Below are 16639 nucleotides of genomic sequence, written 5' to 3'. Positions count from 1 at the left end.
AGTTTTGAAATCTTATGTTAATGGTATCCTATCAGAGTCAGATGAAGCCCAAACCTGCCTAATTATACTGGTTGTAGTCGACTAGTCATTCAGACAACCCACTGACTAGTCAGTTTTGACAATATGCCATTTTGCATATCCCGAGTAAACAAACAGAGATCTGAAAATGGAAAAATATTACTTCCATGGTGTTGGACATGAGCTTATGTATCATTCTCCAGAAGTGTGGGTTTGGGTGGAGTGATGGGCCTGTCATCATGGCTGTTATCGCTTCAGGCTCTGTATTCTCCTTCCACTATTTCTCTTTCTCTTGGTGAGCTGCAACAAAGAAGCCCCCCGCGCCCCCTATGAGCAGGGGAGAGGTGTTAACAGCAGCCTGACAGGAAGAGAGTCTTCAGAGGCCATCTTAAATTTAGCTCTGACTACAGGCGGCAACTATCATTATACGCAAATCATTCCTTTATAATGTGGATACTTGTACTTGAATTCAACCCGGCACGTCCATAATACACACTGTTCCCGACACATTTTTTTTTTTTTCTCAAGTTTATGGCACAGCTGTGCATCAGTGCTTCTGATTTTTTCAGAGGGACCTTGAATGGGTCTCTCAGAGCATGACCTTACAGTCCTGTTAGGAGGAGACAAAAAAAAAAAAAAAAAAAAACTCTCTTAGGCCAAGAAAACCATTTTGGTTTTCCTGTTCTGGGAAAATAAAGAAAAACTGTTGTGGCCTTTTGTGGCCTTAATCGTTACGCATGCTAATGTTTCCTTTAAGAAAAACTACAATTATGCCGTCAGCCGTGGTTGAAGCATGTGCGCGAATGCATTGAGCCATGATGCTCACATAGGCAATGGAAGTTCAAATCCAGCTTGCAACATCTCCTGATCCTGTTCTCCTCTGGTCATTTTCTTTCCTATTCTCAGTGTTCCTATAAAAAGTGTCAGAAGGCCGAAAAATATTCTCAAACATAAAAAAAATACACTACAAGGACACAACTAATAAAAAGCAATAAAGTTCAGAACTACTATCAAAATCCAGGTACTTTCCAACCCTAGTAATAATATCTGTCCAGGGAATTGATTTCTTGTCCTTACCAATGACGCCTGCAAACTGATAGCGTTCAATGTCCATGATGTTAACCACGGTAGTTTCCATCAAAACAGGTACAGCTAATACTAACTGGACGTTAGCAGTTAGAACGCCAGCGTGATTGAAGCTCTCATGTTACAGGATGTCTCTACACAGTCATGCACGGTTGACCTGACAGTTAAGCCGCCCCACCTGCCAATGCAGATACCACCCCATAGACCCACCAGATTGCCTCACAACAGTGAAAAAAAGCAAAAAACTTTTTGTGCACATTGCCTCTTAAATAAGCATTACAACTTCCTTTGTTGGAGAAGTCATGGGAAAACACCAAGAATTAGTGCAACCTGTCCAATCTTGACAGATGAAAAACAAGCAGGTCTTGAAATTGTGCCAGTCATCTCCAAGAAGAACCTGTCAAGTAAAAACCTCAAAACCTCCACACTCTATTTTCTTCTGCTATAGGCCTCAATTTAGCCAAAATACACTGAAGGATGCCTTTATGACTTTTCTTCTAAATAGAGCTTCAGCGCATAATCCTGACTGTAATGATCTGGTCTCCTGCCAAAAGAACAGCATATGAACACAGTATATGAGCAGGAATCCACTAAAATGCACTTAAACATTAGACAAACTTCCAATCTGTGGGAAATGTTCAAAAGAATAATCAGCAGGTATAGTTAAAAATGCATAAATCACTATTATCATTGCTCATACTTGGGATTGGAGACTTCTATGCCTTAAACTTTAGTGCATAACTCATTTTGCACCATTAGTGCCTCAGAATTTTACCTCAAGTTGTGCTACTTGAGACCAGATGATATTTCGCCTGATGGAATAACTCAAGGAATCCCAAGGAATTACATTACCTAAAATGAAACTGCTCTGATTATCCACTCACCTTGATGTAATCGCAAACCTGTATGACTTTTTTCTGTGAAAGAAAAAAATATTTTTAAACTGCATTGGATCCCATTGGCATACAGGTTTGAAACGACAAGAAGCTGAGCAAATGATGCTTTACTCCTGCATGGTAAACACCCACAAAAAGGTCAGCTAGCTCAAAGGTAGGTGCCCACCACTTTACCAGGAACTGTGATAACGCTCAGCACAACGCTCAGCACAAATTTGATTTGCACTTTTCAGGCACTTCGTCAAGCATGAAAGATTGAGCCATTGTGACTATTGTGTCACCACAGTGCCTGGTTGATTTACGGTCTTTTCCCTGTGAGAGGGGTTGAGGGGTTGACGGTTTGCACACAGCACACGTTACACAACATCAAGGGGGCAGCTCGCGAAAAGAGTTGCTGCAGACGTGAGCCAACTGCAGCGTTCATACTGAAAACAGGCAGAGAAAGATGACCAGTCGCGCAGAGACAACATTATTACATTACATCATATTACAGTGCATTAGCTGGAGGAAGAGGACAATCTGGCAGGATAATACTCAGCCAGAAAGAGTTAGTTTGAAAACTGATCCCAGGTTTGGAAGGGGTGCTCCTCTACAGGATTTTAGCGCCACTGCTCTGTGGCTGACAAACCACTAGCGATTAGCTGGCCTGCTATTAGTTGACCACCTTTATTTTAAGGATTGTAAAAAGCATCTGTACAATAAAATGAAACCACAGACAGGCAGGGTTTTTAGCATGTTTCTCAAAATAGAAACATGGAAAAAAAAAAAAAAAAAAGTTGTTGCATTTTATAAAAAAAAGGGCCTCGAGTCATTGCTAGTGTTGCAAGTCGACCAGTTAGCTTGCAAACCTTAGCCAAACAAACAAACAAAGAGAAAAGCTTTTATTTCACAATCTATAGCTATGATTTTTATACTATACTTTAAAAGACATCCCTGCTGAAGGAAAAAAATAAAAATAAATAAATAACAGCCAAACCAGCCCAAGATGGTTTGCTGGTCTTAACTGGTTTAATCAGTTTTATCTGATTTACAGGACATAGGAGGTGACAAAAGAGCTAAAAACAGCCTAAGCTGGTTTTAACTGGTTTGTCCAATTTATAGGACACCCCTGCTGACAAAACAGCTAAAACCAGCCTAAGATGGTTTGCTGGTCTTAACTGGTTTAATCTGGTTTTAATCTGATTGGCTAAAGTGCCCAAAAATCCTAAATATCTGCCAACAAACCAGCTAATCTTAAACTGGTTTTTCAGCAGGGATTAAGGAAACATCATTCAGACCACATACATAAAACAAGTGATTTTGCATTTCTAAAAAGGCACTAAACATAGTTCCCTTAAAATGATTTCAGCCAGTGGAGTAGCCTTGGGGCCCTAGACGGACTTGATTCAATGGTCAGACTGACAAAAGCTCTAAAATCTGACAGCCAACATATGCAAGATACTTAGTGGAGAAAGTTTTATTTTGTTTATTAGTAGTAGTAGTCGTAGTATTAAATGCATTTTTTTTCTTTTATTGTCATTACTATAGGAAAGCAATAAGCCATTCAAGGCCATTGATTACAATGATTTTACCACAGTTAAGCACCATGTGTGCCTAACAATACCCTGGTAACATCACTGTTAATGCACAGCCCCTTGTGGATAATTGCTTTAATAAGCATTACGTACAATCAGGATTGTGAGTCAGTGCAGCAGAGCTGGATTTATTAGTGCAGAGTCTGTCAAGAATAATAAGGTCAGATATGGGAGTTCAACGGGTGTTCACTTTCTCAATCTTTCTGCGCAAGACGGAGGGGAGGTGACATTGGCGGCAGCTTGAGGTTCGAGGGGTTAACGGGGGCTCAGAAGGCAGGCAGAGAGTAAGGCGAACTGACAGTGAGATAAGATTACCAGTTACTCTGGTGCTGAGGGATGCAACCACAGCAGAAAGTGACAGTTGACAAGAGCAGAGCGGCCGGGTGACCACAGACAGGCACTGCGCAAGACCTGCTGTCTCTCCACCGCACTGAAATAGAAATAGAGTAGCATGCAAAAAATACAAAAATAAGAGCTCTCTTTGAGTGCATTCAACCATCGAAATTTTTAGCATATGTAATTTTTAGCATTTTCCAATCTTCAGTGTCACAGAAAACAATACAATATGTGCTGGTGTTCCAGAAACATTTCAATTATTTACAATAAGCACTTACTGCTTAATATTTTTGTTGAAACTTTCCAAAGAAAGTTCCAAAGAACAACATTTATTTAAAAACAGAAGTATTTTGCTACATGATAAATGTCACTGCCACTTTGATCAATTTTATTGTGTCCTTGCTGAATGAAAGTATTAACATTAATACTTTTACATTCACCAACCCCAAACTTTTCACACTACAGCAAACATGTGAAGTCAAATGGCCAGATGTAATTTAAAAACACACAAAACAATAAAAAGACATAAGATAAATACAAAGAGAGGAGTAAAAATGAGTAAAATAGCTATAATAAATCATTTGAAATGGTGAATGGTTACTGTGAGCCTGTTTTGAACATGTATGTGCCATTAAGGCGAGTTAAATTAATGAAAAAGCGTGAAACTATATTTTACACATAAGCCATTAATTATCACACCGCGGTGCAAAAAATCCATACAGGTCTGAGAGGAAAATAGATCATAATGTGCAAGCCTCCCATTAACACACACACACACACACACACACACACACACACACACGTTACAGCCAAACAAAGCATCCGCTGTTTTCCTCCTACCAAACCAGCTTTTTTTTAGGCCCGATTAGGCTGTGTGGGCCTCAGACAGGCAGCCAGGTGTTAGAAGCTCGCTCAGGGCGTTTTTCGGATCAAACTAAACCCATTCTCACAAGCAGGTCACTGCCCAAATCACAGCAATTAAGAAATGATTTTCACCTCATGGATTGCTGTTACTTTCTCACAGATGATTCCCTTCCCAGCCTGTCAGCAGGGAGGCACTGGAAAGGGCAGCTAACGCAAGAAAATGGAAAAAAAAGAAAAGAACAATAAAGTAACAAAAAAACCGTGAGCAGGAAAGTAGGCTAGTAGAGCAATCAGGGTATGCGAAAAATGATTACATGCGATATGAAAGAAAGATTCCTGACAGGTGGGAGGAAAAAAAAAGCACTAAATAAATTCAACGTGCTCTTGCATTCTGTGAATATGATTCATGGCGTGGAGGAGGAGATTTCACATTACTTGGTTTTCAGTCAAATGCAAAAACAAAATGATGAAAACTGAGCAATTACATCCTTCATTTCAATTATAACACAAATAGCTACTGACTTGAAATTTTCAAAGGCAAAAAACATGGTGATTTCCCACATCTGTGCATGAATGAGGAGGCATAAAAACAGTCGCTCTTTTTCTCCTCGCCTGTCACTGAGACTTTCCACAGGAAGAAGCCAGCGGAGAATCTCTGGCCCTCAACTGACACTAAATACGAGACTATGACTAATTTGACGCTTCAGCGAAATATTTGCAAGAAATTGTGACAACCATTAATTCCAGCTAAATTACAGCAGTTGAAATAAACGGCTGACTAAATCTGTAAATTCTACCTTGTGTGTGTACATTAAAACACGTTTACTGGAAACATGATGCTGTCACTCAATATTACTGCATTTACTGTGTCAGGAGTGGCATTCTTTTATAAGCGTTTGCTCATAAATCCGTCAGCGCATCTGCGAGCCAACTTCACCTCGACTCCTGCCAGTCCGCCTGAGTTTAATTATCTTAAGATTTTTAATGGGGTTAACTCTCCTACAATTAATGTTTCGGGTTGAGGTTCATCTAATACAACCAATTTCTCTTTTTGGCACCATATGCACAGTCATTTTTTTTTAAAATAAACTTCAATTTTAAACAAACAAAGTAGTAACACTTTAGTATAGGGACCAATTCTCATTTTTAAACAGTTGCTTATTAGCATGCATATTAATAGCATATTGGCTATTTATTAGTTCTTATAAAGCAGATATTCTACATTCCTAATTCTACTTAATTTAACAACTACCTTATTAACTATCAGGCAATAAATAGGAGTTAGTAAACTATTTCTTTAAGTGTGGCGTTTTGGCCCCCCTCAGCTCCTGTTATTTGTATCCTGATTAAAGCAGCTATGGCTTTCAAACTCAAAATTGCAGAGTCCGACAAGTGCATGCAAATCCAATGAGAGCAACGCTGATTCAAGTAGTGCTCTCAGAGACCAGCAGAGCAGCCGAGAGATGATAAAAATGGGAAGGCAGGAAGAGCAAAGGGGCTTGCAGCTCACGTCTGCCAGCAGACAAACAACTAACAGACGCTGCCATTAACCACGAGTCTGGACTAAAGCATCACTTATCAGCAGCAGAATCAATATCAGCCCAGCCTCACTGTTGAGTACCTGCATAAAAACAGATGGCATTACGCACACTAGCATTTAGCGTTAACATGCACGTGTGCGTTTGTGTGTGAATGGGCTTCATTAAAACAAACTTCAGTCGCTCCGGTCAGTAGCTCCTGGGCTTTTCTGGCAATGAGCGTTTTGCTTTGTCCACATGGTGCAAAAAAAAAAAAAAAAAAAAAAACACTTGTGGATTTGTTGAGAATATCTGATTCATGAGTGAACAGTTAAGAAGCTTGTTCTGTCTTCCCTGGAGCAGCCAGAGCTCATTATGAGCTCTCAACATCCACCGAGCACCACTATTTTCAGACACTCAAGTGGCAAAAAAAAAAAAAAAAACAGAGAGACGCCGTGTTCTGGCAACAGGGTGGTTACTATGGAAACATAGTGGCTAGGCCCCTCTGATGGCATAGTGCATGTGTGATCAATGATCTTTTTTTTCCAAGACACTGACACTTTTTTTTAGTCACTATGGAGATGTTAAATTATACTGTATTTACTTCTAAAGTGATTGTTTGTTCTGTGTTAATTAATTTGAAACTTCTGTCTTGAATTAACAGTAAGTAGCTCATTTAGAAAAGCTTGTTTCCAACCTGACAATAAATGTGAGAATTGGGAAAGTTATAAAGCTTGTAAATGCTATAATGTTGTATACGGCCGTGTGCCAAGAGGACTGGAACTGATGACTTTGATGAGCTTATTGTGGTGTAAAAAGTGATTTAAATTCAGATCACTTTACAGAGCTAATAGCACCATTAGTCACCACGGCTGAAACTCTATCTGGAACTGGATTTAATGATATTATCTGGATCCTGTCAGATTTGTCCTTGACTGTCAAAAGGTTTTGTGGGTTAAACAAGAGACTGTCATTTAATCCATGGACAGGTTTGCCTTTCAGCGACTAAAACTGAGTTAGACACCGGAGATCCTTGCCATGAGGGTCAGCTTATGTTTAAAGACAATGTAGGTGCTACCATAGAGAAATAAAACCGGAAAATGGTGATTATGTGTTTCTTTGAAACATTCACCACTACGTTCATTCAAAAGGAACATGCAATTGTGCTATTCCAAAAATTAGTAGCATATAGCAAGATGGGATATAACGTCTTTTTCCACTGCCCCATTATTTGGGTGAAAAAATAAAATAAAATAAAATCATACATATAGCAAATTAAGATTCATGCCATTTTTCAATTGCCATTTAAAAAAAAAAAAAAAAAGAAAAAAGAAAAAGAAATTTAAAAGTTTACAAATGCTAAACTGTTTCCTAAATTAGTACATTGTCAGAGAGAGGGGAAAAAAAGGTGTATCCTGTAGGGTCAATTTCGTACCATATAAGATGCATTTTAGTACCTTAGAGTAGCTATTTGTACCCTTAAAGGGATACTCCATCCCAAAATGAACATTTTGTCATTATTCACTTACCCCCATGTCGTTCCAAACCCGTAAAACTTAATTAGTCTTCGGAACACAATTTAAGATATTTTGGATGAAAACCGGGAGGCTTGAGACTGTCCCATAGACTGCCAAGTAAATAACAGTGTCAATGTCCAGGAAAGTATGAAAAGCATCGTCAGAGTAGTCCATCTGCCATCAGTGATTCAACCGTAACGTTATGATATGCTCTTCTGTATCAGCCGCACCACAATGATACGTTTTTTACGTGTAGTTACGCTTTGGTTTAAAATAAAACAATGCATCGGTGCAGCGCGACTGACACAGAAGAGCGTACGCCATCTGCGTACAGCTCAGAATTGCCAAAATGGTGCTATGCTTATTTGGAGAGACACAGAGGAGAGGAATTGTTGAATAAAGTCATTATTTTTGTTTTCTTCGTGTACAAAAAGTATTCTCGTTGCTTCATAATGGTAGGGTTGGATCACTGATGGCAGATGGAGTATTCTGACGATGCTTTTCATACTTTCCTGGACCTTGACACTGTTATTTATTTGGCAGTCTATGGGACAGTCTCAAGCCTCCCGGTTTTCATCCAAAATATCTTAAATTGTGTTCCGAAGACAAATGAAGCTTTTACGGGTTTGGAATGACATGGGGGGTGATTAAGTGATTAATGACAAAATTTTCATTTTGGGATGGAGTAACCTTTTAAGGTATTACTATGAATTTTTGTACACCCTAAAGGTAAATTTTTTGCACATTTTGTCTTAAAGTGTAAGGGTAATGATTTTAGAATCCTAAAACAGGATTTGAAAATAATTGTGAAATTGGACTAAAAACCAGATTGGTGTCTACATAAATAGGTTGCAGTTTATTTGCAACTATAGCCTATTTGTTTACAATTAACAAGAATACAACAATAAAAAAAAAAAAAGAGCAAAAGGCTATTTTCAATAGTCACACCCAAATTTATTTTTGCCATAAAAAGCATATTTCTATTGAAACTTTGTGTGACTAACATTCATCAGTACTGGTACTTAGTGTAAACAAGATGCTATTTATTGCTATTTACACTTGGGTACAAACATTATCTACACTATTTACTCAGTGTAAACAGTATCTATCTTCTATTACACAGTGTAAATAATTGCCGTCCAGTATAAAACCCAGCACAGCACCCATATCAAAAAGAGTACAACTCTTTCCAAACTTCAATCACAATCTGTTTCCTGTAATTTCCTGTGATCCGTAGCATTAGCGAGCCATATATAGCTCAGTCACACTGATGTGGAGATGAAGAGGATGAATTCACAAAAGTAAAGCTTTGGCTGCAGGAGAGCATTTCCAAAGTTTCCTTTGCCACTATTGAAAAACCAACCAAAAGAAACCACCAGGCTGAACATCAACCAGCATCAAGCACGGCGGTCTGGCAATCCAGACAGGCCACAAAACGAATGATTAATGGTGTATACAAAGCTGAACGCACACAGTGTAAATAGTTCAGCAGTGGTTTCCACTGTACTGGTGTCTTCACAACAATACTCGGCCGAACAATACCTCAAATGCACAGATCTGGTCCTTGATCTAAAATGGTAGGGCTGTGCAGGAAAAAGCACACTTTCTGTCACGACAAGTCAAACACTACACGACTGCATGTCTTCCTAGGGCCCTCGACACTAAACAAAATGACTAACCCCAGTGTCAGGCCTATGAGAGGCCCCACTGGCCTCTCCTCAAGCAGCTGAACTTGCACAAAAGCAGCCACATGGCTCCCAGTGGCACGCATCTCGCCGGCTAATGAGAGACGCAGCACTGAATTACAAATGTTCTGGCAGGAGGGTTAGCGTACCCAAAGACACTTCCATTACATGGCTCTAAGGGGGAGGTCTTCCATCTAAAAGCGCTCTCACTCGTTTTCGCTTACACTCACACATACATACGAAAACCACAGACGCTGATCTTTAAAAGCCTGAAATGATTACGGTATAAGCCACTTCCTCATTACAGTAAATGTTTTCAATATGGCTGCTTTCACAACGCACTGTCGATTCCAGTCTGCACCTGATCAGCACGTTCGGAACATATCGGATAATATACTGCAATTCCAAAGACTAATGGCACAATGATTCATACAAGCAGACAGAGAAAAAGAAAAAAACACCTCTAGAGAACAGAACGGTCTGTCAGCGTCATGGAGGGGAACACAGTTGTGAAAGGGAAGTACCCTGCCAAGGGTTCTGCCTGTTGCTGCCACATCTTGGCCACATGTCAGCATTCACGACAACATCAGTGAGGTTACCCTGCCTTGAGCCAAGAGCGAGCAAGACAAAACACAAAGGAACCGAGAAAGTGTGTCTGGAAATACAACTTCAAAGGGGAACAAATCATTGTACATCCTTGATGTACCAATTCTGGCATTACCAAGGTATTAGGATGTAATACAAATGACCAACACTAAAGAATACTGGTCCACTGAACCTAAGGAACTCACTATTACAATTTCCTCTGTGGCAAGAGATATTCATTTCAATACTTCAGGTACACCATTGGTCAGACAGAAAAATGGTGGATACATTTGTACAGTAATCCCAGTTTAACCTCTATTCTACATAAATATCCCCTTGAGGTCCAGATCTAGACCAAGACCTAACACTGAAATATAGACACGGTCCAAATTTAGTGGTGTACTGCAGCATTAAAGAGACACTTTGTACAGCAGCACAGACAACCGCAATTCTTATAACAAATTTTCTATTATAGTAAAAACAGCCACTTTAGAAAATCCTAGCAAATGTTCTGAAATTGTGCTGACCTGTGGTGAAGGACATTGTTGCCTTTACGGTGTAGTCACATGTACCACTGTACAACCGATTTTTTTTTTTTTTCAAAATATAGTAATTTCAGTAGGAATCCAATTGTCTAAGATTTCCCCATGCAGATTTCAATTTGAAAACAGATTCACCACGTTGACTAGCAAAAAGCTGTTTGACAGCAAATTATGTGTGAGCTTTGCTTCCTACATCGCTACACTATTGACAATAGTTTGTCACTATTGTGTCTGCACTTTCAGTAACGGCAGGTGTACAAAATGTCATTTTTGCCATAGTAGGAGCTTGCAAGTAGGGCTGCATGATAATAATATATGGTGTTGAGATTGTAGTTTTTTAGTTGATGTTTATCTTTTGCGTATCTTTCAGTGAAGCACGGTTCTGTGATCAGCAGTAAATCTCCATCCGAAGGCCAGAGGGCGCTCTCATGCTGAAACTCCAAATATACCCCAAAGAAGAAACCTAGGAAATGCCTATAGCGGTAGCTGAATAAATAGAAGTTTTAACTGCTTTTATTGATTCAACGTGACTAATATGCCCATGATTATGGCAATATATGGTTTATCTGAGTTATTATTATAATAATTTTAATTAAAATAAAGTATATTTATAATGCAATGCATTTATCACTGCTTAGAATTCTATGAAATATGTTGTGTGCCTTATTCTGTGTAAGAAGCCACATCATCTTACAGAAGGATTTATTTCGAACACTCGACTGACGTTATGAAGTGAGCTTGGAGTAAAAACATTATTAAATGTGGTATTTTCACATGCTTTCAGATGGAACAGCATTTACTACACAGAGTTCACTGAGAAGCTATTTTTTTGCAGAACTTGTCAGTGAACTATGGCTCTGTGTAGTAAATGCTGCTCCATCTGAAAGCATGTGATGATGATTTGCTGATTACAGAATTGGCTTTACTATAAAAATGCGCATGGCAATGGCATTTGATTAATCGTGCAGCCCTACTTGCAAGTGTTTCTTTTCCCACTGGGAGACATTGCATGGAAATTGTTGCGGCTCACATCGTGTGAGAGAAATCACGAACCTAGCGCCTTACAAGCACTTCCCGAAGCTGGCCTGATTTTAACAAGTGTGTAGGCTCTCCTCTATTGCCGAATCATACACAATCACATCACACAGGCTAGATCTACGTATATTATACTAGATAACCATTATATCGTGCGCATACACTGACATATTGTTTTTGTTGAAATGAATGACTGTGTTGTTTTTTGCTGTTCACCAAATCATTTGCACGCTCATCATTTTATTGTTTTTATTTTTCTATCCAAAGCTAAAACAACATTGAAACCTCCATGTTTCCGTGTTTAGGGCAAAAGCTCATGCAAGTGCCACTTGCTCGCCATACAGTCATGCCATTTAACAACTGACTTGGCAAGATTATCACTGATTCGCAACATGTACACTGGCTCACAACCTCCCAAATGTCCGAACTCGCACAGTGTACGCCTGCCTTAACCTGGAAACTGACAGCGACCTTGTATGAGACCTCAAGCAAAGGGCCAAAAAAGACCAACACTTCACATTTTTGTGAAAAAAGACCAACACTTCACATCAAGTCAGGAGACATGGACCAAAGCCACGTTTATGTGGCTGTTACGAGTTCTGCTGATACAGTCTTCCATCAACGTTTAAGCCTCTCCAGTGCATGATTTACACCATCCACCACAACTCGCTCACAACACTGAATCAGAAAGACTCCATCTAATACTTTGCCCCCTTATCTCATCATAATACAAAGTACAGGACAGAGTAATGAAAGGCAGGGAGGGAGAACATTCTTTCTGAGCGCAACATTCAAGCTGTACCACTTATCAAAGAACTACTGCATCTGTTTTATGTCAGCAGAGCAAATTCCTTGCATTACGTGGGCACATCCGCATACGTAACCGCCCGTGCATGTTTGCTGATGTGGGCGTGAATCCTGTGCAAGCAGACACACATTGACCAAGGAGCTCGACACTTGCAAAGGCTGGATCACATATGATTGTAAAGGTCGATAAGCAAAAGGTCACATTGCATAATGCACCAAGCCGGTGATGCAACAGCCATAAAGGAGAAAGGCAACACTTATCTGTTACTGCACCAGGCCAGATTCTTGTAAAGATGTTGTGAGGTGGAGCATCATATCAGAGAACTATGGCAAGAAAATTTCCTTTTCAAAATTTAAAAGGATAAATATAGAATTAATAAACAGCCACTCATGCCAGATTTGCCCAAGTGACCTGGCATTTTAGAGCAAGAGATTTGCACAGTCACTGCTGAAATTGTAAAATGTTTTTTAATGACCAACATCTGTCAACAATGTGAACAAAATGCAACCCTAAAGAACTGCATACACACATTTACACAAATGAATGCGCATTAACATTTTTTTTTTATTTTATGTACTGTAAAGTAATGTTATGGTTAGTTTAATTAAATTAAAAATAGGTAGGAGTTTGTTTTTTCATTCTCCTAGTATGCATGACAGTGCATGATAGTAATAAACAGGACCATAATAGAATCATTACATAAACTCTACATTCAGATTCTGTACAAATGTAATCTAATCAACAGAACATTTTAGGATTATTAAGAGAGTGTTGTATCTAGAACAACTAGACTAACAAACTCTCAAAATTAACTTAGCCCTTTTATAACAGCTAGCCTCCTGGGGTATGATCCATGAATTTTGCCATGTCACATCATTGGAAAATTCAGGGGTGGGGGTACTCATTTGCATTAAAACAGTAGTTCTCAAACCTCTCCATGAAGTACCCCTAGCACTGCACGTTTTGTATGTCTCTCTATATCTGACACACCCACTTCAGGTCCTGCAGTCTCCACTAATGAGCTGATGAATTGAATCAGGTGTGATAGATGAGGAAGACATACAAAATTTGCAGTGCTGGGGGTACTTCATGAAGAGGTTTGAGAACCACTGCATTAAAACACAGGGTAAAATGAAGCACAGTGGCGCTAGCGGCAGGCGCTCAAACACAAACATACAATCTCTCACATGCACACACGCAGAGCCTCGCAGCTTTCTCCTCACAAATGGACGAGGTGCCCACATTTACATTGTAAAGCTGGAGGACTCAAAGCGGGGGAAGGGGTCAGAGGGAGGGCTCGGTGAGCCTTGGCCCTGGTCTTTATTTTTGTTTCCAGCTTTTTTGTCCGCCACACACTGCAGTGGATTTTTCAACTTGGCCCTCATCAGTTGTACGCCTGATGAAACAAACACTGACAGCTTCTTTACATTTGTAAAGGCCCCTACAGCAGCTGTGCTTATCTCACCACACGTCTATGAATCAGGGCCCGACCCCAGCTGGGCCTGCAGAGAGAGAGAGAGAGAGGGATAGGGAGAACGAGAGAAGAAGAATAGCCATGGGTAACCCCCCGTTCCCCCCGCACCATGTGCCATGTTCATTTCAACAGAACAAGAACACAAACGCAAGCTCTGGCTGCATTCATTAGCCAAAGTCCGAAATCAAAACCAGCGTAACTCTTCACTCTAAAAACAGCCCTCAAAAATAATTATACAGAGAAGTTGCTTCAGAGAGTGTCAGGTTGAGAAGCCATTAAAGGAGCTCGACTGAAAGCAGAAGTGCCTACTTGCTCCCCTTCTGCTTTTCACACACGTCTATCAATCAGGGACGGTCTAATTGCATTTCCTTGTTTGCTCTTATTAACATCTATTATCATATTTTTTTTCTCTCTCTCTCGTTTTCCACTAAATGAATTTTAATAATATTCACAGCACATGTGAAGGAAAATGGGGTAATAAAAAAAAAAATCCCTTGCACTCATGTTCCAGGGGATATGGTTAAGCCAAGCATGTATAATTGTCTTACGCTAATTAAGGGGAGGCTGAATCCAAGGGGCCAAGAGTTGTGCAGGCCCCGGGGAAAGATCCTTCAGGTTGTTTTTGTTGTTTGCCTGACCAGATTTTAGCACAGCTGCCAGCTCTGCACAGATGTGACATGAACAGCCGTGTTCTGAACGGTTCAGGTCCGTTCCACACGCCCAACACAGAGGATCATGACCCTAACCATACTTGCATGTGGCCATGAGATGGAGCAGATCCCCATCGGACATGTAACCATACACAGATCAACAAACACTAAAAAGGTTATTCTAATAACTGACCACATTTTAAAAAGAGGAAAAAGACCTAAACACATATACAGTCTTCATTTTTTTTTTTTTTTATTAATTTACATTTAGTACAAATCACTAATAATTACATAAATGGAAACAACTACATATGGAATAACTCAAATGTTGAACAAAGCATAAGCAGAAATATATATTATTTTTTTATTATTTCATATTTTATTCACTTTCGAGACATTTCTAGGTCTCAATGACATTGGGTTTCCTGTATGTACATTTTCTTTTATTACTATTCAAATAAATAATATTGACCATAAACCAGGGAACCAATATTTGACCACTTGCATTTCTCTAATGCATCCAAAGCGTATCCTGACAATCTTTTGACAAGTTTTATTTTAGGGAGGTGTTTTAAACTGATAGTAGTACAATGGCTTTAAACTGAATCATTCTTCTAAGGTCACCACGTGGTGTGATGGACTGCTTTTGTCAACACTTTCATTTCCTTTGTCAATCAACAAAAGTAATTGCGTCACACTTTTGTGGGCTGCTGTGACAATGAGACGTTACATGTACTGTTGACAAAAGTACACAAAGTTTGACAATTTCCATCACCTATATGAAAAGCGATAAGTTGTCACGGAGCTGTAGCTTTACCGATAATGTGCGTGGAAACTGTGGTGCGTCATCCTAACCCTATACCCTCCCAATGTTTGTTTCACTCCTTTTAACCTGTTGCTGAACTAAAAATAATAATAATAATAATATCACTAAAACATACATGTAAAGCGGAAAGATAACAGCACGTAGCTAGTTCGCGCAGCAGACAAAATTGGTTGCACGAGCTAACCCTTTCACGCGCCGGCGGGAATTTATTTCTCGGCACTGGCTTGGCATGACAGAAAAAAACAAAGCAAAGACAGGAGCAATGGAAGATGTAACAAAAGTCCCGCAAACTACTACAAAAGAAACTCCTCTTCAACTACAGGTAAAGGGCCTGGAAAACTCGGGTTAAGAGTCAGTCAGTTCTTTGAGGGTTAACTAATACGAGGTTTGCTCGGCTGTCTCTGAGGAGACTCGGGCTTTTGTTATGGTACTCTTGCTTAATTCCGCTCCTGGGGAGAGTAAAATCGCCAGCCAGAAAGTTCAAGCCCTATTTAGTCCCCAGTTCTCCAAATATACCACGACAAGTTAGCCGGTTCACCCATCGTGCTGGAGAGACGGTAAAATGGTCGCTTTCCTTTAAACGCGAACCTCTGCAATGCGACTGGATATATCCCACTATAAACGACATCCCATGCGCTTAATCTAATCAGTTGTGTAATATTACGATCGGTTAACATTCAAGGTTTCATTCTGCTTAAACAATAAAACGTGCAGAAACTCTCTGAGAAATCGCAAACAGAGCAAATAAAAAGAGAGTTTCAGGAACAGTAGGCTAATAATACCCACAATACTGGCTGCGGCACAATCTTGTGTTTTATAGCCGGGTATTGTACTTAAAATTGTACAGAGTGTGAGGACAATCCACTCTTCTGAATCTTAAATAAATGTACTTTACATCTGCCACCAATTTGGAGCCTTCTCAGTCGTCAAGGGCAGAGGAAATGCTTTCCTTACACTGTTACTTTGAAAACATTAAAGAGCCCATTGCGTGCACTTGAAAAAGAACGAGTTACATCCGAGATAAACAAATCAAAGACGCCAGGGATAGTTGCATTTATGACCCATATTCCAGCAGAAATCAGTTCGGGAAAACATATCCCGGGATAAAAGAGGGCGATATGGTTGTCTTCGCGGCTTTGAGACGGAAAGCAATGAAGAGCAAACAAAGCCATTCTGCTCACAATTATGTTTACACGCTGGAGTTTGAGAAACTACTAACAAACCCG

General features: G+C 39.7%; 2 protein-coding genes and 1 long non-coding RNA gene across 3 annotated transcripts in view; 1 reads left to right on the top strand and 2 right to left on the bottom strand.

The window, feature by feature from the left end:
• Positions 1-16639, bottom strand: part of LOC109085447 (atrial natriuretic peptide receptor 1-like) — a 1054061-nt gene that overhangs the window by 325069 nt on the left and 712353 nt on the right. The gene's annotated exons all lie outside the window — the stretch shown is intronic.
• LOC109111454 (protein Jumonji) overlaps positions 1-16639 on the bottom strand; it is a 107308-nt gene that overhangs the window by 89907 nt on the left and 762 nt on the right. The window lies entirely within an intron of this gene.
• The window catches only part of LOC122140609, a 29500-nt gene continuing 27903 nt past the window's right edge, over positions 15043-16639 (top strand). Inside the window, exon 1 of the long non-coding RNA XR_006157193.1 lies at positions 15043-15735. This is a non-coding gene — a long non-coding RNA (uncharacterized LOC122140609). The remainder of the gene's footprint in view (positions 15736-16639) is intronic.

This window comes from Cyprinus carpio, chromosome B19 (assembly GCF_018340385.1).
Source record: "Cyprinus carpio isolate SPL01 chromosome B19, ASM1834038v1, whole genome shotgun sequence".
Classification (NCBI taxonomy): domain Eukaryota; kingdom Metazoa; phylum Chordata; class Actinopteri; order Cypriniformes; family Cyprinidae; genus Cyprinus; species Cyprinus carpio.
Note: the sequence above shows the minus strand (reverse complement) of the source record. Positions and strands in the feature narration are given on the sequence as shown.